Here is a 26,861-nt window from a genome sequence, read left to right as displayed (position 1 = left end):
TCATGACCTTCTACCATTCTGTTTCTTTGCTTTTAATATTTTGAAGAGAGTCAATCTGAACAAGGATAAATTGGACAAATTCATAAAGGTGTAGCAATGTGACAGTCCCATATGAAGGCCATCGCAATACAAGAGGGATTGAGGATTGTGTGATCCCTGTTCTTCAATTACAGTCAAATTTCAAGACATCTTTGTTGGTGAGAGAATAACCATGCAGATGGATGAGCTCACTGGGGAAATGGATGTGCTCACTGGGGAACAAATAATAGTACAGGTTAAGAAGCACTGCCCTCACAAAGCAACAATTTCACAAGGACCAAATCTGAAACTGAATACCTTTTTTTACTTTCTTTTTTTCTTCTTCTCCATTTACCTTGATATATGTTGTATGTCTTGTCATCTACTGGAGTCTCTGGCACAATTACATTACTAGACAGATACATTGAAGATGAAGCACTGACCCTATAGAACCACATCCCTTTATGTTCTCATTTGAAGGCATCCACAAAGAAAGACAATCATTTCACTTCATGGGACCAGAAGGTCCCCCTGCCCACCACTACTAGTAAGAGGCCTTTCCATCCTCACTGAATGGAATACTGTATTTTAATCTGATTATCTACTTTGGAGGATTTGGTCAGAATCCTTTTTCAAAAGAATGATTAGTCCTTGTTACCAGGTTTCAAACAAACCACAGAAGCAGGTGATGCAGGTACATTGTAGATAGACTGGCATGATAGGACTAAGCAGAAGTGAAGGGGGGGGGGGGCAGCATCACTGTACCCTCCACTTCACAGTATGAGTAGTAGGAAGAGTACATTGAAGATTACATGTGCTTCAAGCAATGTACAAGCAATTGCATATTTATTATCCATTTCCAACATTCACATTTTTGGACTGACTAATGCATATTATATCTCTCAGATTCTGTGCATTTCCTCTAAGAGCCCTGCTTAATGATTTTGAAGGATAAACACCTACATGTATGGTGGATGATAGGTATACCTTTAGTGTCTACTCTGAACAAAAAAAGTATAATTTTTATAACAAAGTGATAAAATTGCAATTATGCATGGTGCAGACTGACATACAGCTGTACCTGATTGTCAAAGACAAGCACAACTCATACATGATTTGAAAAACACAATGACAACAACAAAAAACACCTTTGCCTGAGTGATGATTACAGGGAATAAGTCTTGCTGGGAAAAAGTGCTAGTGTGAGAAATAATCCACTTTGCACATAAATCTCACATTTTGTGTATAAACGACAGCTGGCAAATAAAGCAATCTCTGAGTGTCTCTGCAATGTATTCATGCAAGTATCAGATTTTGAGCTTTAAAATACTTTTTGGATCCAGTTGTCCATGTAGGCATGTGACAAAGAGTATAATTACACATCTAAAATTAGTGCCAGGCCAGAATTAAACATCTTTCTGTCATTAGTCTCTCCCATTATCTTTCTGATTCTTTTCTCTCGCTCTCTACATGGTATGTCAGTTGTGCTCATTCCTCCAGACTTCTATCAATTTATCTCCTTCTGTCCCCCTATCGCCTCATGTAATTACATGTGTGCATAATACATTACACTCTCATCAGACATGATACCTTGTGCCAATTTTGCAAATTGCATGCAAATAATGCTCATCTGCTTGACTTATTCTCACAGTGTATTGACTACACTAATTTGTGAACCTTTAACTGTGTCCTATTCAAGGTGTTTGACTACCGCTACCATGTAGTACCAATCAAGATTGACTCATCATAATCCTGTAAATATATGGATAAAAATCAGCATTTCCAATATAGAATACTGTAAAAGTGGAAATTTTCGCGGTGTTCAAATTTTCGCGCATTTCGCACAACCAGAAACTAGCGCGAAAATATAAGCATGCGAATATTTTTGCTTGCCATATGTGCCTGTGCGTGATGTCTTGATTCCGCGGAATTAAAAACACGCGAAACTCTTCCGACCCGGCCAAGCGCGAAAAATTAGTCACGCGAAAATATCCACTTTTACAGTATCCTGGTTTTCTTAATTTGTACATGTCCATGTCAGAGGTAGAGTATGTGGTGATTTTCCTAGGTTTCGGAGAAAAGGAATCAGTTAAAATTCACACACAATATGCTACACACACAACAAGTACATTTGTACAGGTTACTTGCCAGATTCCCCCCCCCCCCTTATTTTTTGCACGTAAAGTAAGCAAAGAAGTATGCATCATCACATCCATTTATAAATCTTATTGCAACATCTGATTTACTTATTCTGTATGACACATGATTGCAGACAACTGCTACTGAGCAAAACATCAAAACATCGTGTGTGAACATTCTTGACACATTTTGCTGCCGAGTTTCCACTGTCACTTTCCAACCCCAACAGATTGTTGCATGTCCCTGGTCCCAGGTGAGAAGTTTTCAAACAACAAGAGGAATGCAAAGTCTGTGGAGAAACCTGATCCTGTTCTGCTCAGTTTTCAAAGTTATGGAGCACTGAACTAATAGACTACCAGTACACCAAGCCTGCAAAAGGAGTATAACCGAACAGAGACTCCAACTCTCCCGTTTTCGACGGGAGATCTCCCGCCGAAAACCCATTTTTGCAAAATCTCCCGTTCTCCCGCTTGAGATTTAATTTCTCCCGCCCTGGCTCTTTGTCTCCCGTTGGAAAGAATTTCTTACTTATTTCTATCGTATGTTGAAAAAATAAGCCTTAGATAGCACCAGAGAGCATCTAGAACCCTGGGAATTTAGCGCTTCGCACACATCAAGTTGGAGTCTCCCGTTTGCTAAGGGTTTCAGGCGGGAGAATCTCCAGATCAGAAGGTGCTTGGGGTTGGAGTCTCTGACCGAATGAAAACAAGGAAAAGGGCAGTTCCAGCGTTACGGACATTACATTTCAGACAAAATTTGCAACTTTAAAAGGTCATTAAGATAACAAAATATTTTCATTCTGAACTCATACAGTGGAATCACTCACATATGAGGCTAAATCATAAACAGTGAAAATTTCAATCCATTTCACCACATCATATGGCACTTGCTGCATAAAATGTTGGCCGTTACGGACATTACATTTTTTGGACATGATTTTTTGCATACCTATACAACCATTGAAAAGTCTGTGAGTTTAAGCACATAATTAGACCAATGTAGGAATAAATTGAAAGGCAAAGAAATGTTTAAAGAAAATAAAATCAAATTTAGTGAAACAGATGGCACATGTACCTCCTATAGCCGTAATTGTGGTGTTACGGACATTACATTCTAAGCGTTACGGACATTACAGATTTGTCCACTTTCATTAAGTGGCAGGAGTCACATGCAAGTATTAATATTTTTTATCCTTTTCACTTGGATGGTAATCAATACACATTGGACAATGCTACTATAGCCCTTTCAGGAGATTTTTTATTTCAGGAGTTGCCAATTTGAGGACTATTTGGTCAGTATGGACCCCTACTTTAACAATTTGTTGACTTTTCTATCATATTGGAATTTAATCAACTTACTTAATGCCTGCAATAAAGTTATGATCTATAAATAACATATAGATCAGCCTTTTGACTTTCTATTATGATATTCAAACTTTTAATTACTCAAAATGTAATTTTAAAGAAATGTTACGGACATTACACTTTTTATTCACATCTACATAGCCATCACTGAGCATAACTCTGCACGAATAAACAACTTTTATTTTAATCAAAACTAATGCATAATCAAAATCAAATAAAATAATGGTTCAACAAATGCTCAGTATGTGTTCTTACACAATGAATGTTTAGTTTTACTTTCTTTTTCCCCCAACAGTTTGTTGAAGTACAACAGTCTTTTCCAGGGTCAGAAAAGTCTGTTTTGGAGAATATTGTTTATTCTGCTTCCAAATCAATCACCTTGGAAGCAAGAAAGGTGTTCTTGACCAATTGTTGGAGAGGGTCTAATACTAATGATTCCATCCTGTTCTAAAAATGGCTCTCCTTCACTACACTCAAAGAAATATTCATGAATCCTTGTCTTTTCAGAAATTTCATAATCGATGGACTATCCTCATTACATAAAGTCCAACCTCAGTTATCCAGCAATCACTTTTCTGGATTGCTCTATTATCCAGATATGGACTGGCACATAATTTTTTTTTTTTTGCATAATTCGGTGCAAAATATGACTAAAAGTACGTATCACTTTTTTATTCTTTACAAGGTAATTGTGATTTAGGACATAAATGTTAATCGCTATGGTACAACATTATATTTCTAACAACCAAAATACTGTTGCTAGAAGGAATAATGAGGAAGTGTATTTCATTCACATTCCATTTGATTTCCACATTATTGAATAATAAAACATGAAATTTTCATGTAAACTATAATATTGAATAGTCAATTAATAATATCCTACACAATTTGCTTACAAGTGTCATGCATGAGCATAATATCTCCCTTATCCAGCAATGTCATTTTATCCAGATGGCTACCGTTCACGACATGGTTAGAACTTGAGGTTGGACTGTATTTCCTTAACAGACAAGTCAGACCACAACTGACCATACATTGTGTAAAAGGCCTTGTCCAGAGATGTTTTTGACTGTTTCTCTTCTTTAACAATGTTTTAACATACATTCTTGCCATCATAGTATGATTACTCAACTTGATATGCTGTTGCTGTAAGATAGCTTGCATCCATGTACACGTATTTCATGGGAGAAATAAGTAGACACAAGAAATAAGATTGTCGAGGAATGCAGAAGATTAGTCAAAACCTTGTTGAAACACTGCACTTGTTGCTGAGTAAAGTCCCAAATCAATTTTCATGCAAGGGCTAGGGCATTCATTGTGACAGTATATCAATATTGTAGGGTAGAATCCAAGCTATTCCTAATAATCATATGTAGCTAATACTTTTGCCACAAATGTGTAATGTCCGTAACGCATTAGTTATGTAATGTCCGTAACGCTTTTTAAAAGGAATTATGCAGGTTCCCGAAAAACTGTGTGGATATGTTGTGTGATATCACATTTTAGCTTTGCATTTGAATTTAGAACAAAATTAGACCAAAACACAGTGTGTTACAAGAACTTTTACATCTAAAACGTTACGGACATTACACTTTGAAAGAGGTGGAAATTCAAAAAATTGAAATGCTCATCTTTTAAGAAAGAATTATTTTCTTTTGATATCTAGGAGGATGATGTAAAAATGAGTCATTAGCTTTATCATAGCATAAAAATGGTTGCCTGAAAGTCATTTTATAGGGAAAATTTCTACTTCAGAAGAATTACATGCAAATTATACTGAATTTTTCTGCAATGTCTTAGAAAAAACACACGATTTCAATACCTAAAAAATTATATTTTTTCCATATTGTACCAAATTTTTTCATCATATCAGTTTGATATGACCCTTCCTGAATACTTTCCAGGGTAAAACAAAGTTGTTTCTTGAGTTTCATTTTTCCACCCTCGGGTAACATTTTTCACGGAATTGCCCAAAAGTAGAAATTATGCTGTGCGTAATATATGTCCCCGCCGGAAGTAGCATTTAGTAGCAAAATGTACAATATAGGTAAAAAGATCAAGGTCAAAGGAGTCAAAGGTCAAAATTCTATGTAGAAGTTTTGAAGCCCTCACCTACAGTAGTGCCATCACATAAAGCAAACGGAATCAAAATCGGGTTAGAAATGGCGAAGGAGTAGCATTTTGTAGCCAATGTACAATATAGGTAAAAAATCAAGGTCAAAGGTCAAAGAAGTCAAAGGTCAAAATTTTGTGTAGAAGTTTTGAAGCCCTCACCTAGTGCCATCACATAAAGCAAACGGAATCGAAATCGGGTTAGAAATGGCGAAGGAGTAGCATTTGGTAGCAAAATGTACAATACAGGTAAAAAATCAAGGTCAGAGGTCAAAGAAGTCCAAGGTCAAAATTTTGTGTAGAAGTTTTGAAGCCCTCACCTAGTGCCATCACTTAAAGTAAACGGAATTGAAATCGGGTTACAAATGGCGAAGGAGTAGCATTTTGTAGCAAAATGTACAATATAGGTCAAAAATCAAGGTCAAAGGTCAAAGGTCAAAGAAGTCAAAGGTCAAAATTCTGTGTAGAAGTTTTGAAGCCCTCACCTAGTGCCATCACATAAAGCAAACGGAATCAAAATCGGGTTAGAAATGGCGAAGGAGTAGCATTTTGAAGCAAAATGTACAATATAGGTCAAAGGTCAAGGTCAAAGGTCACAACTGAAATTCTGTGTAGAAGTATCAAAGCTCCCATGTAGTGCTATCATATAAAGCAAACAGAATCAAAATCGGGTTAGAAATGGCGAAGGAGTAGCATTTTGAACATTTTGATCACACACGGACGCACAGACAGACGGACAGACAGACGGACAGATGGACAGACGGACACACACACGTACGGAGCCCGTTTCATAGTCCCCTGCTCGAACTCGTTCGGTGGGGACAAATATCATCTTCCCTACAGACAGTCCATTGTTGTTGTTTTTTTCTTTCACTTTGTTGATTAGATATGGAGAGATGAACAATAGTATCTGATGAATAACAGTTAGTTGGAAAAACATAGAGAGATGCCAAATTTCAATCAAATAAGTAAACCCAGCCAGTAAACAAGCATCACTGGAGTGTGTGTGTGTGTGTTAAAGATTCAAATTACTGAAATTCTTGTGTTGAGCTGATTTTTATTGCAAGTGATTGACAAATTGCCCTACACTATTGTATAAAAGCATCAAATTAATCAGTGCTTAGTAGTTAGCCGCAATAAAAATCAAAAGTATGAAATTGTGCTTGGGCAGGATTTGAACTGGAGCTTGTAGGTGCAAATCCTGCCCAAGTTCGTATGCCCATGATTTTTATTATGGCTACTACGAAACACTCATTAATTTGGTGCTTATTTATGCTGATGTAGGGCGATTTGTCAATCAGTTGCAATAAACTTGGAAAAAATCTATGTTTCCAACTGAAGCAAACTACATGTGTGTCATAGATCAGTTCACCTGTAGAGCCCTAGAATGCAATTTCATCAAAATGACTGCTGCAGTGTAGAACATTTAATATTAATGCTCAAAACTCACTTATTTAATCAATCCTATTTTCATTGTGATATATGTAGCTCAGAATCATTGGAATTATGTTCTTTCTGTATTCCAATACAACTTTCAGTTTAGTTATATTCTGCATTTTGAATTCAACATTTTAGTTCTGTATTAATGCACTTAGAAATGTTTGATAAAATCCTACATTTATTACATTATTATTGCTATTCAATTACTGCAGTAATCAGCCACACACCTAAATTATTCACTTTGCCACCTCAGTAAAAAAAACACAAAATGTACCAGTGTGTACTTTATCTGCCCTGTGTAGTACCCATTGTATTGTAATCACTCATGTCTTCCCTTTCTTCTACAGATTCTCAATTCCCCAAACCATAATTACTTTCTAGTGCTTTCAGCATCAACACTGACTTTAAATAAATTCATTTACATTGCATTAGTGATGGGTGTGTGATTCTTAAGTCATCAGCAATAGTGTCAGTGCATAAAATGAGAAGGGTTGCTTGAAACTCTTTGAGCATCAGACTGATCATCAAATGGGGCATGAAAGTAAAGCTGCACTTTTTCAACCAACTCTGCCATGCATTCCGTGTCTCCCTACAGCCCAATACACAAGAGCAAATCAACAGTGAAAGCTAATACCCCGGTTGCTTTAATCTGCACAAAGTGAAAAGAAGATCCTGTATTGTTGTCCCCCTTGTTTTGAAAGCATTGATGGAGAGGTTTGACCACGCTTTTTGTGTTGGTTACTGCGCTTGACCACTGGCCAACAAGTCAAGGAGAAAGCAAGCAGGTGAGATGGCAGGTGCCTTCCATCCAGACATCTGTTGGTCAACTTCAGCTGTTATGTAGGGCTTAACTTTCAATTAACAATTATTCCAAGGTTACAACACACAGAGCCACAATGGAAATCAGGAGAATTTATTCACCTTCAACAACACCTTAAGAAGAGCTACTTGTAATAAAAACTGATTTTGAATAGTAGCAGCAGAAGAAGTGCAATAGTGTAAATGAAATGAAGACAAAATTCTGGACAAATATTGACAAAGGGCGGAAGAAGATATACTGAAGATATTAAACAGCTATTTTGCAGTATTGACTCAGTATTTATAACTAAGTCTAAATGATATGAAATGCCACTGAAGTTTCCAAATTTCTTGATAGAAATTTTTAGGTTAAAGACATGTCTGTGACAGTATGTACCACACATCAACCAAGGCATTCAATTTCCTTAGGGGAAAAAAAAAAGAGTTCAAGTACACATATTCATCTTTTTGGTCAAAGGACTAAAATGAAAAGCAAGAAAGGTGATCGAAACGGTCATGAAAAGATCACAGGATGTACGTACCACACGTGCCAGATAATTTTATGACGTTAGAATGGTTTATAGCCTCCAATTCATAAGTTCTTATAAGGCGTGTACAATTGTAGTTCATAATTTTCTCCACATCTGTCTTTTTTTTCTTCTTATCACTGCTTTCACCTAAACAAATTTCTGTTTGACCTGAGAATTTGAGTTGTTTGGTTTTTGTGTATCTTTAACTCATCTTTCACCGGTGAATTATTTGTCTGTCAAACTGCTAAACAGGTAGACTCTTGGCTGCATAAAACCTTCTGTCAAGTACTGCACAAGTTTGTCAAGTACCAAGCAAGTTTGCCAACATCCCTCCAACTCCTGGGTTGATCTCCTAACAAAGTAATAAGACTGTTTACTCAAAACGCCTTGCATACATGTAGGGCCAGTGAGCCATGTCTTGTAGCTTTGTTCACCCAGGTACTGTAGCTTGTTAGCGTGCATCCATTGACATAGTGAATATCAAAACCGCATCGTCCCATGCATCTTACGCCATCCATCCTCTTATAGCCCCCGTCGGTTATGAAGAAGAATCACTGGAAAAGCAATTTTCTGACAAAATATGACATGATGGTGACTCACTCGCTCCGTGTTGTTAAAATTCCTTGAAAAGACTAGATGTAGCGACATCAAAAGCCCCCCCCCTTTTTTTTTTGGCAGAACTTGCTAAATATAGTGAAGACTGACAAGATTGAAAGAGACAGGAGAGTTTGAATGCAATCTGTATACAACCCTCAGCTTTAGCAATTACATTTTATTTTCTAGTACTGTACATGTATGAACTAATATCTCGAGGTTAAGATAATGAGATTGTATTTCTTCCATTTATATGATGTTATCATTTGTATGATTGTTTGACGAGTTGTTTTTTTTTCCTTTTGAACATTCGCTTTACTTACATGTATAAACGTTGAACATCCTCAGGGAATATCACAGTTTTTATCAACTAACTGTCTCTTTCAAGAAAATGCACTGCTGACTCATTAATTCATTTGAGGCAATCTCTGTTTGCAACTAAATCAATTGTATTTTATATTTTACATTTTTCCTTACACTTGTCACCTGTATCTTGGGCACTTTTTTTTTTCCTTAATAAAACAAACAATCAAACAATCAGACAAATACCCCAGCATTAACTGTGCTTTACAGTTTTGACTGCTTCTTCATAGTTCAACCAAAAAAGAAAAGAAAAAAAGTGAGTTAATGACCTTGGCACATACAACATAACCATAACTCTTTGACAGCATTTGCACACTTTGTTCCTCTGAAGAGCGTAGAACTAGTGCTGTAGAGCTTGTTCAATTGTATGTACACTTAGCTATACATCCCAGTGTATGTGCATCATATTCAGTGTAGCATCCGTTGTTGTCAAATGTTGTCAAATATCGTACTCAATGCTATATTAATCTGTCAATGCGCAGGCCTTGCTACTACGCTCAGGATTAATTGACTTCATGTATGAGCACCATGCAGTCCAGGACGACGGTAACTCGATAACCAAAGACTCACCATCTCCTGATTAAGAGAGGGTGGGTCTGAAATAAGGTATGAATTACACACACATTGGTAAGATGAAGACCTGGATATAAGCCAACTGGACTGACCTACCCATACAGTTCACACTACAAAAATTATCACTGTTCTAGTTACATTTTGTGAATATACACTGTAAATAAATGGTGGCTACATTATCAGTCACACTTTACATGGCATCATTGGTTTATAATGTCAAAGTATTCACCCACAGACCATTCACTCAAATCCAATTTGATGTCATTTTAAGTTACATTGTACAAGTTTTTCTACAAACATAAGCACATTGTACAATATCAACACGTAAAAATTCTAAATAGATGTAAAGCCTTGAAATAAGAAGCAAGGAAGAACCTTATATGTGTGTGCATTTTTTAAGTTTAATCAGAAAAGAACAGTTTTAATAGAAATCATAAAATAATGTATGTTGATAGAGAAACAGCATCTATGCTTGGAATATGTACAACTCAGTCTTGAAAGAGAAAGAATTGACACTGCAGACCAGGATATCTAAAAATGCAAAACAGAGATTTACAAGGATTTTATTGATAATCTTCTAGGGATAATAAGAAAGTGCTCTGTGTACTCTTATTTTGTGAAGTAAAACCTTGCTGCTTGGAATGATTCACAGCTGTATGACTTGTAATTTACCGTAACCTCATGATATTCCAATTAAAAACTGAAGAATTTGAACAGATTATTTTTTTGGTCTCATGTACAACCTCAATTTCTTATAGAACATAAATAAATCAATTAAGTACAGAAATACACACTCTTCTGGCATTGAATTCATAAACAGTCAAAAGATTTACTGGCAAAATTCAGTTATGATAACATCTTTTAATGGGACTGAATATCACTGTGTGGAGGAAAATCAATGATAGGAAGCATATCCATGTTACTGTGAACTCTAGATGCAAGTTTACACAGTAGTGACACAGAGCATACCAAGGTACTTGAGAGTGTGCATTGTGTATATTTACACTTGACTAAGCATGTGGACATGCTTTCACTACTAATTTGCATGCTGCAACAACATGTCCACAGTTTTCAACATACGTGACTTTGGGAAGAGCCCATTCACTCGTCAATATGTTATTGATTTCCTCTTGTCTAATTGAGAGCTGTGCTATTCAGCCTCTACGGTCTCATCGGGGGAATAAAAACACAAGGCAGTTTTTCCCCTGATGGATGATTCCAAAACAATGAAGAAAGGTGAGGAAGATCCATGGTCATTCATGAACAATAATAGTATGATTCTTGTACAGGGCAAGTCAGGTGTTAGGCTCTGCCCATTCTGTAACAGTAGTTGTGATCTTGCTACAGAAGGGTTGGTCTATGTTCCCTGAAAAGGTGTAAAAATTTGCATGGGAATAACATCTGTGATGGGTTCAGTATGATTGCTGATTGATAAATATTGCAAATTTGTTTGCTTTGGAGTAGCTGTGGAGATCTGCAGGGAATATTGTGTTTTGAATCTAGGAAGTTATTTAAGTACCTTAAAGACACCCAGTCGCGAGGATACATGGACATATTTCAGCCGCGGGCGGCAGCACGTAAACTCGCTTCCGAAGTTGCTACGAAGCGAAATGTGTGTGTGCGCAAGACATCCCTAAAGCAATGTATCGCGCTATAGTATCTCGATTGCTCGCGATCGCTTGCTGAGCGCGGGACAGTACGTTTTGTGTAATGTGAGTGATGTTCGCATGAGCTAGTAGCTAGCTGCGTATACTTCGTACGACTACGCATTCTCTTCATCGGATCGTCGATCGTCGTCACTCGTCTACTATACTGTAATCATCAGATCAGATCAGATTAGTGAGTGCAGACCACATTATAATAGATAGGGTGGCCATCATGGACGATGACACATCGTCATGGGTAGCGGATATTACCGCCGAGTTATCTATTCTGAACGCGGACGATTGGGTCGGAGACCCTGCCTGTATCATGTACTTGCCCTGGCGTGTGTACATAAATTCAGGACGGGGAAGCGACTGTGCCCGTGCAGGGCCAACGGCCAACGGCCACAGTTGCACTGCACATTTATGCAGTATTTTTGCACTCTTCATTGTTTTACTAACTAATATGAAGAAGGTGAGCGTTGTATCACCTGCCTGGAATAAACTATATGTAACAAGCAATGCCGAAACCCTTTCATTTGACTAGGTAAACTCACAGTTATAGTTCTGTCAGCTTAGCCTGGTGTGAATAATCTTTAAAAAAAAGACACACACACACACAAAGTGAACATTAAAACTCATAGATAAGTACATGACAAATAAGATGTAATGCCTTCTTCAGACAGGAGCATAAAGAAATTATTGTCTATCTCCCTCTTACACAAACAAACAGAACACTATTGTCTCAACAATACAGTGTGAAGGATAACCATTATAAATAAACCTATCACAGGTATCAGTATTTGAGGTTATGTGTGAAAAATGCCCTACAAATTAATGAAAATCGCGGACAGTAGACCTTTGTCCATAGTCAACTCAGTGTAACATCGCAAAGCCATTGTAATGGGTTAGCTTTCTACCAAACACTGATTAAAATACCAATCAGAGGCATACCTTTGATCAACAAATAAGGGATGTGCCACGGATACCAATTAATCGTACTTGATGAAGCTCATACCTGTACATATTAGCATGTTACAAACTGATAGGTTCATATTGCCCCTTGACCTATGACCAATATCTGTATTAGAATTAAAACAATGGATTCTTATGAACTGTTGTTCATCAACAACTTCCACACCAATCAACATCCCTATTAGACACTCCTATATGAAGATGTGAAGGTAAATAAAACTGTAACTTTCACGTACAAGGGTATTGTACGTACACTACTGTAACTCTGTAGTTACTACCACTGACCAAACTTGTGTAACCAAACTTTAACGAATTTCAACTGTAAAGGATCATTTTTTTTTCTTCAGAATTTACATTTCAACATACTTGTAGAAATTCACATGAAAAGATGTACACTTCACTGGATCACTTGAATTTGGTTTCAAATTATTGGACCAAATGCATTGGAAGTTTGACTATAAATGCAACATAGATGCCTGAAACTTTTGCCAAGCTTATGAAAATTACAATCTTTATCAAAATTCCTTAACCAAACTTAAAATGTAGGGCCCCTAAATATGATGAAAGAGGAGACTTTGCTATACAGTTAAATCAATGGGGACAAACAGTATTTGAATCGCAGCCATGAAATCTGGCTATGCAAATTTAACCTGGATTGTTGACGCTAGCTGCTCAGGAAAGTGACCTCTCTGTATCTATCTAGATTCTACATTTGCACATGAAATACTTTAAATTCTCAATACTGTGATGACAAAAAACTTACCACTACTTGCGATTCCCTGACTAATGACATTTGCTGCCTACTGCTGGGTCAGTTTTTAAGAAGCGATAAACTGACCCAGCAAATGTCATTTCGATTACGGCGTTATCATAATTTGACATAAATGAGAACTTAGAGAAGTTTTTCACGGAATTATACATAGAAAAATAGGCCTACTTGTCGATGAAACGCAAAGGCCCTAGCAGTTAAAGATAGATTAGAAAAAGTCATTCCACTTCAATCATTGATTCATGTAATAGACTTCTAACGTTACTTACACATCATCTGGATCTGGATTCCTTGAAGTTGTTGACTTGGTCAGCTGGGGTTGCTTGATTGGCGTAAGCCGTGGCATTACAATTCCACCGTGCATGCCGTAACACGAATTTGCACATTCTAAATTCCTGCAAAACTGTTCATGCAACTCCAGCAAGTGGAAAGCAAATTTTTCATCGGCACGCTGACGCTGAAGCTTCCCCCTCTGCCACTGGTCTCTTACTTGTCCTAAGCAGGGAGGTGAGAGGAAACCTCCCTGTCCTAAGCATGCTAAGAACACGTCTCTCTGCGTTCTCCACTCGTCGATAGCGTCAAACAAGTAGATACGTTTTACTCGAGTTGGACGGCTGTTTTGATCTCCATTGTGAGGTTTCATTACTAAACCAAAGCCAAGGCTAATCCGAAACAGTACACGCATACCACACACATTATTGATATTGACATACCGGTACCGACGACTTTATACCAACTTTGTTATGTTCCGATCCGGCCCAACATACTGTAACACAGCTGACGCAGCAGACAATTGCCAATGAGATCAAAACAACCCGCCATATGGCCATGAGCATTGCAACTTGCTATACATGAAGTTTAGAGTTTTAATATTTCTTCATCAAAGCATATTTATAAATACCAAATATTAAACAACGTAATATATGAATGATTTAAAATATTGTTATATAATATTTTCAGGCATTTTAAAATATTATTGCTTAGATTGCTGAAATTGGCACCATAGTGCAAATAAACAGAGACTGCAGCCAGATACGTACGTACGTACACCACACAGCTCTACTGTTGTGTCGCGACGGGGACCCGTAGGAGAGATTTTCATGCACATGGCTGTTGTGCGGTTTTGTGCGTGCACCCATTCGGCCCCATTCGGTAGGTATTCGGGCGTCCATGTTGAAACAAGGAAAAGTAGAAATTACGCGGTGCGTAATATATGTCCCCGCCGGAAGTAGCATTTAGTAGCAAAATGTACAATATAGGTAAAAAGATGGAGGTCAAAGGTCAAAGAAGTCAAAGGTCAAAATTCTATGTAGAAGTTTTGAAGCCCTCACCTAGTGCCATCACATAAAGCAAACGGAATCGAAATCGGGTTAGAAATGGCGAAGGAGTAGCATTTTGTAGCCAATGTACAATATAGGTAAAAAAATCAAGGTCAAAGGTCAAAGAAGTCAAAGGTCAAAATTCTGTGTAGAAGTTTTGAAGCCCTCACCTAGTGCCATCACTTAAAGCAAACGGAATTGAAATCGGGTTACAAATGGCAAAGGAGTAGCATTTTGTAGCAAAATGTACAATATAGGTCAAAAATCAAGGTCAAAGGTCAAAGAAGTCAAAGGTCAAAATTCTGTGTAGAAGTTTTGAAGCCCTCACCTAGTGCCATCACATAAAGCAAACGGAATCAAAATCGGGTTAGAAATGGCGAAGGAGTAGCATTTTGTAGGCAATGTACAATATAGGTCAAAAATCAAGGTCAAAGGTCAAAGAAGTCAAAGGTCAAAATTCTGTGTAGAAGTTTTGAAGCCCTCACCTAGTGCCATCACTTAAAGCAAACGGAATTGAAATCGGGTTACAAATGGCGAAGGAGTAGCATTTTGTAGCAAAATGTACAATATAGGTCAAAAATCAAGGTCAAAGGTCAAAGAAGTCAAAGGTCAAAATTCTGTGTAGAAGTTTTGAAGCCCTCACCTAGTGCCATCATATAAAGCAAACGGAATTAAAATCGGGTTAGAAATGGCGAAGGAGTAGCATTTTGAAGCAAAATGTACAATATAGGTCAAAGGTCAAGGTCAAAGGTCACAATTGAAATTCTGTATAGAAGTTTCAAAGCTCCCATGTAGTGCTATCATATAAAGCAAACAGAATCAAAATCGGGTTAGAAATGGCGAAGGAGTAGCATTTTGAACATTTTGATCACACACGGATGCACACACGGACGGACACACGGACGCACGGACACACGGACGGACACACACACGTACGGAGCCCGTTTCATAGTCCCCTGCTCGAACTCGTTCGGCGGGGACAATAAATGGCTGTGAATAATACGAAGAGTGCCAATGATTGTAGAAGGGGTAAGAAAAAAAAAAGGAAATTGGTGAAGCAAACAGAATCGGAACCGGCCAAAGAATGGCAATGAAGAAGCATTCAGTAGCAAATCTATAATATAGGTCAAAAATGAAGATAAAAGGTCAAAGGGGTCAAAGGTGAAAATTCTGTGTAGAAGTTTTGAAGCCCTCACCTAGTGCCGTCACATAAAGCGAAACGGAATCGAAATCGGGTTAGAAATGGCGAAGGAGTAGCATTTTGTAGCAAAATGTACAATACAGGTCAAAAAATCAAGGTCAAAGGTCAAAGAAGTCAAAGGTCAAAATTCTGTGTAGAAGTTTTGAAGCCCTCACCTAGTGCCATCACATAAAGCAAACGGAATCGAAATCGGGTTAGAAATGGCGAAGGAGTAGCATTTTGTAGCAAAATGTACAATATAGGTCAAAAAATCAAGGTCAAAGGTCAAAGAAGTCAAAGGTCAAAATTCTGTGTAGAAGTTTTGAAGCCCTCACCTAGTGCCATCACATAAAGCAAACGGAATCGAAATCGGGTTAGAAATGGCGAAGGAGTAGCATTTTGTAGCAAAATGTACAATATAGGTCAAAGGTCAAGGTCAAAGGTCACGACTGAAATTCTGTGTAGAAGTTTCAAAGCTCCCATGTAGTGCTATCATATAAAGCAAACAGAATCAAAATTGGCTCATAAATGACAGAGAAGTAGCAAATTGAAGATTTTGATCACACACGGACGCACACACGGACACACAGACGGACGGACGGACGGACACACGGACGGACACACGGACACACACACGTACGGAGCCCGTTTCATAGTCCCCTGCTCGAACTCGTTCGGCGGGGACAATTACAGTGGACGGCTCGCACGGCTCTCGTGCCCCATCTGGTTTTCGCTGGTGCGCTGCGTAGCGTCGTGTTCGGCATTCGGTACGTACGGGGGTACAATAACGGGAGGAGCAGCTTGTCGTGCTTTTCTACTGAGCTGCGAATCGCCTGCGACGACCGATTGCCTTTAAAATAGCTGACCTTTTAAGTGAAACTATGTGTAGACAGCCAGTAAAAAAAGTATGACAATCTCAATACTGAAATTTAATCTAATGTAGTGACACATGGACCATTCAACAGTCCTCTCTGCATAAAATAAACAGGGGGGCATTTCATGAAGCGTTTTGTCCGACAAGTTGTCGGACAAAATGGGCTCTCAGCCAATCAGATGCAAGGATTTCAATAGCTTGTAACAGTTTGTCAGAAAAATATCCGACCAAAACGCTTCATGAAATGCCCCCCTGGACTACAAACCCATTTTTTCTTTCCTTTTTTTTTGTTGAATGGCATCAAGGCATTAACTAAATTTGTTCTACATACTGTATGGCAAAATAAAAAGTGACGGAGTCCATCTCTCGAGGAAAACCAACAGAAAGTTACAATGACACATGGTCAGAACACAGAGGGGTCATTACCTAGCTCTGTAGATTTCCTGAAGAGAATCACATCATTAGCTTGATCTACGAAGTATTCCTATCTACAATGCTGAACGCTGATGCTATCTATAATTTGTCACTGCACATGTGGCAAGGTAGTGTACAAGATACCAATTTCCAACCACTCCTCAGTATAAGCCTATGATTATCAAATGGAAAGGAAATCCTCTTTCACACATGTAGACCCCTCCCCCCCCCCCAAAAAAAAAAAAAGAAAAGAAAAAGAAAAAAAAAATCTTGAAGATTATGATATGTTCAAGAAGAAAACATCTGGAAACACTGTTTTCATTTGGTTCCTCTAAAGTATAAGAGCAAATTACAAACGATGAAGTTTATTCCCTACACTGCTTGCCACTACAAAACAATAAACATGAATCCTGTAATCAATTGCAACGCCACATTAATATACAGGGACTTCTATCAATTCAGGAGCTCCATTGAGTTTGGAAAAGAAGGCAAACTTGTGCTAGTCATATCATGCAAGATATTTCATCATTGATTGTTTTCTCCTGATTTAGCATCACAATTCCAAGAAGAGAAGAGTAGCTGCTACAGATTTCATGCAGGATATTGGGCTAGTCCTCTAACTGCACCAATTACGTGTACTGTACCTGGATAGCATTCTTACTGTTTGACTCAGCTTTAAACGATTCAAATTTTCATGAGGCATGCCCCACCTCAATTTTCAAAGCTTGTCCACAATACATGGATATATCAACCGATCAATGCATCCCCTTTCACCATCTTTGTGCAGCGAAGCACGAGCTTGGGCTACTTCAGATTGACCAACGGCTAGCTGGACAATAGCCGGACTGCTTGGCCCGTGACATCTTTGGGTGGTGTCTCCCTTCAGCAGTTCATCCATATTTTATGAGCTCTTTCGTCGTGAGACGATGACAATGGACAGAGAAAACCGTCAATGGGAACAGTGTTAGTGTAATGCTGGCAAAGAATTGAGAGTGTTTTAGGGAGAACAGATGGGTTTTTACAGAAAGTTTCACATCATTAATTTGCTTTGGAGTGCAGACTGCTTGAACAAAAGCAGTGACCCTACAATGCTTGGTGCAATGGTAATCAAAAACACTGCAACACTAAGATTGTGAAGACTGTATTTTGATAAAGGATATTCAGGGCAGAAGGGCATGTTATCAGAGGTTGTGCATATCAAAGCTGTATGACCTAAATTAAATAATCAATGAATGATTCCTTCCATGTGTCTCTCTGATTTCATCCCGTTATCACTCTGCACAAACATTTCAGAAATGAGCTCGACTGTTAAATGCATCACACATCTAATGAGAAAAGTAATAGGAGTAGTAGTAGTAGTAGTAGTAGAAGAAGAAGAAGAATAATACCATATGCTCACTGGATATGATGTCCACAGGTTCATTGAACAGTTTAAACCAGTGCCGTATAAAGAGAGTCTGGCCAACTTGGTTTTCGGCTTGTGAGTTTTGAAGCCTGTGATTGGTCAAAAGTGGTGCCATTTATAATCTTTGCGGAGCCATGTCGTTACCAAAGTGCGCTCATACGCAGTGCCCATTGTTCATTACCCCTTTAATATTTGGTAGGTTTTCATTATTACGTCTGAGCGTACACACTAACCCTGTAACGCGTAATACGCTGGGCAACGACATGGCATCCAATTTACGAGTTGGCCAGACTCTCTTTTATACGACACTGGTTTAGACCATCTCCATTCGATGAGCCAAAATTACACACATCCCAAAATGCACATTTAGCACTCACTAGTCACTAACCAAATCAGGTAAGTGACCATATATGATAATGTCATCTGTATTTTGGAAGTGCAAATATTTGCTGCAATTTTCATGGAGGGCAAAAATTACTGCAGCTCAGTGCTTTCCCTTGTACTGGCATGGATGGACAAGGTATTTCAACTTTGTTTCTCCCATTTTACCCCCCTTGCCCTTGGCATGAAATGGCTCGCCTTATTTGGTTGGCAATCCGAGGATTTGGAGGTTGCCCGCCTGCCTGAGCCTCTGACAAGCTAACTTGTCACTGGGCATGATGTTACAAATTGAGGCAAACCCCCTTTGGGGACAAAGGAACATGTTTTCTGGTTTACTGGAGGGTTGAGGGAAGAAGAGTAGCTGAAGATGAGAGGTACAGTATGTCTGCATTCACTGGACATTGAACCTACGGCATTTACTGATCTGGTTTTCAACACGACACTCAGAATTTTAGTCGAATGGTGATTGGCAGCCTTCTTTTCTACGGGTTTTCTCTCTCCCCTTACATCTCTCTATGTTTTCTTCACTCACTGCTTGATGGGAGACAATTGTGAACAGCTGCTGATGACCCAAAGATTAGGAAAATTGGTATCGACCGGGTGCAAATTGCAGGCAACTTCGCCCAAGTTTCAAGGCAAATTGAATTTACATGTACAGCATGTGCAATACTATTTATTAAAACACATTGGACTTCCTGCATTAAGTGATGTTCTGTCCTTTTGCATTTCATTTCAACTGTACATGGTACATACATTGTTAACAATCTCTGCAGCCCTAGATCTGTAAAGCCTGTGCAGGTTACTGCATCCATCACAGTAGCATAAATCTGTAGGCTTACATGTAAGACATTTTTTTACTTGACATTTTTCGCATTTCATATACTATGCAACACAGAGAGTGGGCAACCAAACCATGTGATTTAACAACAACAAAAAAGTTAATGATGCATTATCTGTTGCTAAACTTGTTGTTTGATAGCTCAACTCAACTCAACTCTGCATTGAGCAGTTTGTTATGTTTTACTATCTTACTTCTTCAAACAGCATACGCTGTAAAAAGTTGTGCATATTCATGTACATTACCCCCCCCCCCCCCACCCCGAACGAGGAATATTGATACTATATTCCAGGATTTGATGTCATACAAAATGTTACCAAAAGATAATGTACAACATCATGTCGTTTGACAAGACGGGCAAGCAGATAAGATACTAGATACATTTCACAGACAAATACACAAATGTATGGATACACTTGTACATTTCACTTGCCAGAGAGCAAGTTCTTGTTGCCCTAGGCGAGTAAATTCTGCATCGTGTACAGAGGAAAACTGTGAAATTTTAATCAATGTTGCTGTTTTGACTCTACACCATTTGACAATGACAATGGCAGACAAAGAATGAAGTATTACAGTACCGGTACACCACAAACCTTTGAGAGTACACGCATTTCTCTGCACAATACATAGTAAATCCTCCCCCCCCCCCCCCCCCCCCCCCACCCCCACCTGCTTGGATAAGCTTGCAATTTCACTGCGGATATTCTGAGACTGGCCTCAACAAATCAGTGTTTCCTCATATTTGTAGATTCATATTCATGCCTGTCTCTGACTGACGACAAATCACAATGAATTTAATAGGAAGTCCAGAGCACAACATTGCCTCTCATCCATTCCTAGGTAGGTCAGTAAATGAATGGGCGCATGCACAAGATGTAAATAATAGACAGTGGGAGAGCTAACCGCCCTGCTCTTCACCCCAGTGGGGATGGAAATAGCTTTCACTCAGGCAATCAAGAAGGGCAGTGACCCCCTAGAAGGAGCCTTTCTTATAAATAATGTTTTGAGGACAGCAGAGAAATCCAGCTGGGAGGAAGTACACGTACAGGGTAGATTATGATTACAACACACTACAGAGTAGCACTAGCAGAGGATGTATCTGGGCTTTGCCACTCAGCAAAGTGGATGCAAGAGGCTTGCTCCTCTGTTAACTTGTATCATAAGGTGCATTCACATCATCATGGCATCAAATACCATCGTAATTTGCTGTCACCACTCTCACTGGCCAAATACCAATGTGTGGTATTTAAGTTGGTACTATTCTCATTCACTGTGGTATTTCTGGCCCGCAAGTATACTTCTGTGAGGTAAACACTGCAATTGTAAGTTGTATACATTATCTCCTAAAGACAGGAATTTTTTGAGAGTCACATGAGAAATACTGTATACTGCAGTGCAGAGTGTGGTACATGTACATATATTTCATGACAAGATTTACACTCAAGGCTCATATGACTTTTTTGCATGAAAGTTTCCCTTACCACCCTAAATACCACATTTCGCGATGTATTTTGTGATGTGTCACTGCAATTGCGTTCACATTACAAACTATCATGCCAAATACAATGTACAACAGTATTTCAACACAAGTGTGAATGGGCATAGCAAGGGCTGCCACTCCCTCATCTTTTATGGGCCACTTTCCTTGTGTACTTGTATTGTGTACAAATTATACAGATAAGAGAGGTTGTGTTAGCCTGAAGTTCCATCTCAGACTTTTCAGACTTTCTAATGTAATTGCGCATACATATGCTGATATATTCATATCATGCACCTGAATCAAAACAGAGAAGAAAACTACTGGTAATTATAACTGTTTTCACAATTTTTTATTGAAAAATCCTCAAACACAATAAGAAATAATCAACATCAACACACAAGTCAACAATCCATGATTATGAACATCTGTAGTCAAGACCCGGTGATTACAGTAGTCTCTAAAAAAAGAAGTTGTCTTATTATAATCATGTCATTTTTTTTTTTTGTCTTTCATTCTAAATCATAATTATTTTCTTATGATTATCACTATTATATCATTCAATGTCTATTTTCTAATTCACAGTTTTGGGAAGGGAAAAGGAGATAAACAATATATGGGGGCAAGTCCAAGATAAGGTCCCCTCAGAAGGCAAAATTTCATCTTTGCTCAATATTGACATGTTTGGTATCATTTTGAAGCTTATGAGTTGAAGTTTTGATTTCCATGGAGGAAAAAATTATATTATGTAAATTTATGCAAATTTCAAGGGCTTCATTTGCATAAATGTGAAACACAGCGTTACGTATGGGACATTTATAAAAATTCATATTAATTCAAAGGAAAGCAAATGATATTTGATTAGTATGTGGACATAAGAAGTTCATCAAATAGTTTAACTTCTTATGAAAATTTAGGGATTATGCCAATGATTATGCAAATTAGCTCGTGTCCTATCATGAGATGTCCCATACGTAACAAATTGAGGTCATTTTTTTAGGTTTTTTCTGAAATTGCTAAGGTTATATAAATGCCCTTTTGGAAAGTTCTAATTTATTGTTTAGAGAAATTAAATACCATAGAAAAAAGAAAAAACAGTAAAAGGAATATCTTTTATTAGGCATTGAAATAATGTTACGTATGGGACAAATGCGTTACGTATGGGACATCCTCATACATAATGCATGTGAATGCATGTAGCTAGCTGGGAAGGTCTCTCAGTACACAAATGGTCAATCATCCTGGAGAAAGCATCCCAACATTGTAGCTACTTTTTGAGTTATAGACACTTTAAACAATACATGTACTTGACTGAACAATTTTCAGAAAGGGGGAGGGGAAAATGGCAAAATACACAATGAAAAATCAGCATTAAAAGGGCATTGTACCGGTTTTTTATTTCTTTATATGTTGTTATTTTAATTCTAAAAGACCCAGCGGTGCAAACAGAATGAAAATTTCATAACGATTTAGTCCGTAATTTCATGTTGAAAATGGAAATTTTTTGGCGAGAATTATGCTAATGAGCTGACGAACCCGGATGTCGTGATGTCACAGGTGCCAAATGTTTCACTGATTACAAGCCCTCGCATACGCGTGCGTTAAATCGTGCCGAGTAGCAGACGACGCTTAGGCCCAATTTAGCTAGCAGGCGGCACTTGTGTACTGTCCTATCCATGCAGCTGTCTCAAATTTCGCTGAACCAAATCGCACCAAAATTACAGGATATACTTCTAAGCATATTTCAAAATACCGTATTATATTTGATTGAAATCGGTAATCGAGAAGTATCAATATTGACGCCGAATTTCAAGTTGTCACTAAAAAAAACCCTCACACTTCGCGAGAGATCTTGGTAAACGCGATATGCACAATCTAGAACTGAAGTTAGCCGACTAGTGCTGTGCGAACGGGGAATTTACGCGGGAACTAGATTTAAGAATGTCATGATTTTAGCGATTTGTGTGATTTACGAACTTTATTTTTCATTCAACTTAGCTCAAATGATTTATAAATTGATTTCTTGCTCCCGATTACTTGAAAGATTTGTCTCATGATATTAGATGGCTAACTTCAGTCTGTGCGTGCGCAGGCAAGTAGGGCTAAGTACTACGCCGCGATCACTCTTGTTTAGTCGTACAGAGCACATTGTTTTAGCGACGACAGGAAAGTCGACAACTTCACTTACGCTTCTCAACTTGCGATTTGGTTCCAATCAGCGTGAGCAAGTGGACATGAGTCATAAAATACTTCTTGTGATTTTGGTGCAATTTGGTTGGGTGAATTTTGAGATATCTACATGGATACGGAAGTACTCTAGCACTTCTATGCCTACACCAGCGCTTGGATCGCGAAGCGGTGGCACTGTTTGTATCTACGTGGTCGGGCCACTCTTCCGAGGTATGGGTCCTACTAAAACTAGATCTAAGTTAGTCCTTGGTGTTAATACGACCACCATGAGATTTATCTCGACCACAAAAACATTGAAAATCCATAAAGCAGATACCTTACCTGCAAAATTCAGCACAGAAACAACAGGGCCTGCAGCACAAGGGCCTCTAGCGGCAACGCTAGACCTTGGAGTCTGGACTTTCGTCTGGACTTTCTTCAAGTTCTGGCAGCAGAGCCATTCGGGGTATGTATTGCATACAAGACGTTTACGCTGTGCCTATTATTAGCGCTGTGCACGTACAGCTGTCGACGGAGCGGCGAGTAGAATCTTCTCGGTCCTTGACTGCTCACTAGTCCTAGTCCTAGTTCTAGTCTAGAGTCTATATGCACTGAGTGCCGTTTTCTTCTAACTAGGCGTAAACCGTGATTGCCGTTGACTATTTTTTGGATTTAGATTTTAAAAATCACTCAGTCCTCATCTTCGTTAGATAGTTTGAACTGTGATGTCGAACCATTATCGCTCATTTTGCATAGTTAGTGCAACGTTACTTTTTTTTACACATAGTTTTCTATGGGCAGCACGTTCGGACAATGATGCCAATTTCATTTTGCATATCTGGAATATTCCCCACAAATTTGGTCTAAATAAAAAGCTTTTGAAGAGATTCCTTTTAAAAATTAATAAATATTGTTTAACGTGTTTATTTCAGATCCATATTGCAATTTTACTAAATAACAGTTTTTGCAGTACTTCGGGTGAGATTTCATCAGTAAATTGACATGTGTAGAACCTTTCTAGTTCGTTTTGCTAAATTCGGAGGTTGGCACCTGTGACGTATGCCAAATTGTGTGGATCGTTCCTTGGCTTCCTCGTTTTCATTTTTTTCAAAAAATCATTACAGGCTTATCCTGGGTTTTAGAATCCTCTCTTTCCAGTTGTAGGCATCAAAAAATGTAGATTAGAATTATCAGACAAGTAGAAAATGTCAGTACAGGTTTCTTTTAAAGGGATGGTATAGTTTTTTGCAGAAATGGGGATTCAGTTTTCAACATTTAATGAGATGATTGGAAACCAATTATATGAATTACTAAAGAGCATACAATCCTAAGACTAGAGGAATTCAAAGTTTAGTGATGGAGATCCAATTTGAAATGGTTGTGATATAAATATTTAAAAAGAATATAAAGTAAAATGATTTTTTTTTATTGCAAGTGATACACAAATTGTCCTTATTCAGGTTTCAATAATACTGAGGTGTGACTCGAATCAATGACCTGACTGCTAGACAGACATCATATATCTACTCGATCACTGGGGTTCCACGCAGCAGGTATTGCTTATCTATAAAAATTAATATTTCTTGTGTCAAGTTGTTTTTTATTGAAACGAAATGGCAAACTGCCCTTCATCAATGGAAGTAAACACTTTAAACTATTCAATTTTTCAGTAGTAACTATCCTGATAAAAATAGGGCATACATACTCAGGTTGGTCATAAAAATATAGAATATGATTAAATATGATTATGATGGTAAATATTTGGGGAATATTGTTCCCTTGTCAATCTGGATCAGTATTTGAGTAGTTTCAACTGATTCAATTTCAATAATTATGCAAAAATTTGTTTATGGGTATTTTGCAAAATTACTTTGCAAAATACCCATAAACATGTCTCTCCACACACTAAACGAATGGGGGACAAAGGGCATGCATACTCAGGTTGGTCATAAAAATATAAAAATATGATTGAATATGATTAGGATGGTGAATATTTGGGGAATATTGTTTCCTTGACAATCTGGATTAGTATTTGAGTAGTTTCAACTGATTTTACTTCAATAATTATGCAAAATACCCATAAACATGGTTCTTCACACACTAAATGAATGGGGGACAAACTGTCCCATACGTAACTGTCCCATACGTAACACGTCATGTCTGTCTTTAATTAGAAACTGTAATTAGAACTTTTTGCCTTATGACACGAAACTTACCTGTGATAATCTTGAGTGTTGTGACTTTCATCACAGTGATTTACAAGTTGTAGAATGATATACTTTCAGAGAGTTTTGAGGTTGAAAAAAATGTTCAAAAAAACAAAAATTTTCTGGTCCCATACGTAACGGCACATATTTTCTCTTCTAGAATATAATTGTGAAGGTCATTTTTCTCCATTTTTTGCATGATTATACTTCTCCTAGATATCAATCACCATGATAAAGTTTAATATGATCAAAAGCCATTAACACTATTTTTCAGGTCATAAAAGTCTCTGAATGTCCCATACGTAACGCGCGTGTTATCTTGGACTTGCCCATGGATGGGAAAGGTATGCATTGCTACTGGGGCAACAAAACTGTGGGAAGTTCAGACTATCGAACAGTAAAAGAAAAATAAACTGCAGCGGAAAAACCTTCAGATAGAGACATCTAGCCTTCTCAGTTGGTTGTGTGCATGTCTGTATGCGTGTCTGTCTCATGTGTATTATAGACAAGAGATGGCAGGGGTATTTCTGGCTGGTAAACCAATCAGGTCTGCACAGCTCTCCAGCATGCAATGACTACACTACAGTCTGTTTTTCCCCTGCAAGCCAGGCTACAGACGTTTGTTTTCTACTACACTGCGTAGAGCAGGCACTGAAGATATATTCATGGAGTAGCTCCATGATATATTCTTCATTTGATGATTTTATGTGTGTGTGTGTGTGTGTGTGTGTATGTGAGTGATGCTACAATGCTGTTTGTAACCTCCTGAGGGTTGGTATAAAATGATCATGATAGAAGAGTGAAACTCAGAATGCTAAATATACTAGATGAGGGAATGGTCACCTAAAATGGATGGAGGTTGTAAACCCCTTTACAAAGTCAAATTTCACATTCCTCAGAAAGTACCAAGACAAACAATATTTCATCAGACAGTCATTAAATGCAGATTAGAAGGCATAGTACTGATGTCATCCACCAATACAACATTCAACATACAGTGAGATGGAGAACCAATTCAAAGAGGTTACGCATTTTTTTTTTCTGAAAAGATGGCCTTAGTGGATTAGACATAAAACATCATCCACACAGTTGTGAGTGGAAAACACTTCCAGTGTCACAGTCACAACATGAATACTCCTGTGATATGAAGAGTTATCTTCAAGCCTATCTATGCATTTTAGCATTGTCATATATGACAGAATTGTTCTTTTCAAACTCAATTTCAGACTGGACAACGTACAACTGTACATTGCAAGTGATAACCATGTCATACTGTATT

General features: G+C 38.1%; 1 protein-coding gene across 1 annotated transcript in view; it reads right to left on the bottom strand.

Annotated features, from left to right (window-relative positions):
* The window catches only part of LOC139728616 (uncharacterized), a 116,173-nt gene that overhangs the window by 84,703 nt on the left and 4,609 nt on the right, over nucleotides 1–26,861 (bottom strand). The window lies entirely within an intron of this gene.

The sequence above is a fragment of the Diadema antillarum genome, unplaced genomic scaffold (assembly GCF_040938485.1).
Source record: "Diadema antillarum isolate AM-2024a unplaced genomic scaffold, OU_Dant_1.0 seq00000187_RagTag, whole genome shotgun sequence".
NCBI classification, from domain to species: Eukaryota; Metazoa; Echinodermata; class Echinoidea; order Diadematoida; family Diadematidae; genus Diadema; species Diadema antillarum.
Note: the sequence above shows the minus strand (reverse complement) of the source record. Positions and strands in the feature narration are given on the sequence as shown.